We start from the raw sequence: 3,716 nt of genomic DNA, 5'->3' as shown, positions 1-3,716 counted from the left end.
TCGCATTGGAACTTGACTTTTGGATGTTGCTTGAGATTCTGAGATGAATCATGTTGGGTTCCTAAATTGTTTTAAAGTAACAACCAAGTATCAACATTAATGTCAACTCGATGATTCGTATTTTTATTTCAATGTAATTGGTAATAGCTTTGAAAGAGACTTCTAGGAGCTAACATTGGTCTTTAAATGATCTATCTTCCAACCCAATAGCATAAATTGACACTTGAATCAAAGAATGCATTGCTTATCAAATTAAATAAATCCTTAAGAGAATTATTATTAAACCACACAACAAATTAAGATCTTAATTAAGAGATGACACAATCATTCAATATAAATATAAAATTGCTCTAATATTTCATAAAATAAACCTATGTTTATCGAAACAACACTCTGTGCATTAGAAACAACAGCTGAAAATAATAATTATAGCTAAGGAAACAACACACCTAATATCAAATAAATATTTTTTTCATAAGAAACAACAAGCGTAGTTAAATACTACTTGTTATTATAAAGGAAATCAAATATAATAAACAACACTGATCAACTAGCTAGGATAAAATAACAAGTAATTCTACTAAGTCAATGACACAGATTGAAAGACAACACTTCATCTAGGAAGCGAGCCCAAACCACCATGGGTCAAACTATCTCGAAGGAAACTTATATCAACTTAGCGATTGATAAAAACTAAAATTAATTGGAAAACCCTTACATTAACTTATTTGAATAATTACAAGCCAAGATTAATCATTATTTTGTCCCTGAAAACTACAATACTTCCCATTTCCTGCGTAGGGGAAAACTCCTCTATTTTATAATACAAAAGAGAAATTACAATAAAAAATGTTTTGGAATAAGGAACGATTTGAGAATCAAATATTCTCAGATCGTTCTTTCTTAATTAAGATAAATTTGATATCTTTAGGCAAAGAAACCAAGAATGTTGTTTGCAACCAAGTCCTTAGTTTAGAGGTAGCCTCGCTTGATATTTCCACTTATAGTCTTGAATACCATAGGATTTCATCCATTTTTAACATGCTCTCATAACCCCTATTGATGATAAAGCCTTCAAACAACAAATTAGTGATTCATTTTTTAAATAAATAACTTTACTTAAGTAATATTACAATAATAAGTTAATCCATGCAAAGTTTGAACTATACAAAGCAATGAATCATAATTATAAAGAAAAAGGATAATAAATTAATATCAAATCTTAAGATTCAGATGGAAATATACAAAAATTACAAGGCTCAACATTTCCTCCAAACTAACCTGTCGCATGTCCTCATGCAAAAATCCTCTATATGGCAAATGAGTAATTAACATGCAAGGTAGTCATAGAGTAAGAATTACATTGAAAAATCCCCTAATCCATAAATCACGATTTCACTCATTTATTTAATAGGAATTACAAGATTTCTTCCACTCTATCTGATTTTGGGAAAATGATATGAACTTTGGAGACATATTTTCATTTCTCATTCTGAGAGCATAAAGTTGTGCATATAAAGTTCAGACAAAATAAATTGTGTGTGTTCATCTTATTTGTGAAAGGTAGTTATAAAATCCAAAATATTAGTGAACTCATAGAATGACCATGATATACAACCTTAATCTTAAGCATTAAATATTTCTCTGTTAAGAACAAATCATAACTGCAAGATGGGGTTCCACAAGCCATGGCGTCTGGAATCATTGAATAAACCTCATCCTTCTTCTTCCTAAATTTATGAATCTTTACCTATATATTATGGATCTTCTTCTTAGCATCACCCAAATCCCCTGTTGTTTCTATCTCTATATGTGTCAATGCTTAAAACCTCTTAAGCAATTTATGGTGTTCTTCCATAGAGATTGTCTCTCACTTATACTTAGTCATAATATCTTTCAATACCTTCATCTCAACGTCGACAATTAATGGAGCGTATGGGGTCACAACATCTGTTTATACCCCCGTTTCAACCAATATTGGTTTTTCAGTCTGAGTTTCGATAGTTTTAAACTTAGGGACTTTTCTTTTCTTATTAACCTAAGATTGTCTTACTACTTCCCTCTGATATTGTTTACCATTTACCAATAGATTATTTTCTTTTTTCACCTTTAATTTCAATATGGAATTTTCCTTTTTAAATCAATGATTCTTGAAAAAAGTGATTTTTCTTTTTACTTTTCATGACTAGGAAAAATTGTTGAAAGGTCAATAGGAGAAGTAGAGATTTTAATTTTAGGACATTCAATGATAATTTCTTGAGTTTGAGAAGCCAAAGAATTAGTCAAAAAAATATCAATAGATAAATCACAAGCCTTTGTAGCTACTGAATCAAAAAAGGGTTCTGAGAAGGCAACAATTGAAATGTCATGTTGTGACTCTTGTGTTGTAACAATCGGGATATCAAAATGAAATTGTTGATCTATATCATCTAGACATGAAGGTTCTAAGACTATAGCTATGGAATCAATAGAAAATTCTTGAACTATAGTGGCCGTAGAATCAGAGGATGGTTCTAGAACTATGTTTTCTATGGATTCAGTGGAACATTTTTAGGCTTTTGTCACTGGAGGATGAATCAGAAATTCCTGGAATATTGGGTCATCAAAGTGTTCTTGGGTAACAACAATTTGTCCCATCTCCTGTATCCATGGATTCTAATAATTTTTCCACTTCTTCCATTGTCTACGCCATTTCCATATTAGGTTATTCTTGATCCAAGTCCATTTTCTCAAACAATGGTGGGTCCTAAGCATTATAAGTTCATTGATTTGAATTTTCTTCCAAATATTTTTGAGCCTCTTTATGGTTTTTTACTTCGCTTTCATCAAGTTTTCCTGAGTTAAATATACTTCGTTTATAGGAGAAATTGATTATCTAGGAGACACAAGGGAAGATGAGCTTTGACCTTGTTGTAACATAATTAACCTATTTGACCTTCTCCTCCTTTAGGGAAAAGAAGCCAGGAAGGATGCAATTCATTTTTCCATCCTACTAGGTTTTCAAAAAGTTAAAGCTTCAGGTTGCAAGGGTTTCAGTGGGGTATTTTCAAACAAAGAGGTTTCATTTTGAGATATCCCAACATTTACTTCAATTTTTTTCTCCTCAATTGCAACTTGTAGATGTTCATTACCCACCGTGGTTTCAAAATTTCCACTATCAACTAAATTTGCCTCGTGTTTTTTAGCAATTTCAACATTTTCCTGAACATTTCCCAGTATAGATTCTTGTTGATGCATGGGTTCTCCTATAATATTTTCCCAAGTCTATTGGGATTGGTTTAAACTTCGCATCACTAATAATTTAATTAGCCCATGGTGGCTCACTACTGAGGTGGGGCCTTTAGCCTTTTTCATGATGCATACATTTTCATGTAAGACAACTTTTAAGAAGAATGGGGTATTTAGGGATACCTTTTTCCTCAAGTACACCATCAGCTTAAGATGGTTTCTAGATACCATATTGTATCTCCCATCACATGTGACGTATCTATGAATAATTCCTACTAATTCCTTCCAGAATTATGAAAATGAATTGGGATTATATCCATTTCCTTTCATGATTAATACTTATCTATTGTTTAAAAATAAGAGAGCTACATTTGTAGTGAAGGGTGAATTTCATACCATTTTTCTTCCTCTCATACAAGTCCTATGACTTTTTCTATGGCCCTCTCATCGACTTGATCCTGTAAATTTTTCACTATCGTTATCCCTTC

Source organism: Pinus tabuliformis, chromosome 9 (genome assembly GCF_031772625.1).
Source record: "Pinus tabuliformis cultivar Carrire ecotype Pingquan chromosome 9, CPIR1, whole genome shotgun sequence".
NCBI classification, from domain to species: Eukaryota; Viridiplantae; Streptophyta; class Pinopsida; order Pinales; family Pinaceae; genus Pinus; species Pinus tabuliformis.
Note: the sequence above shows the minus strand (reverse complement) of the source record.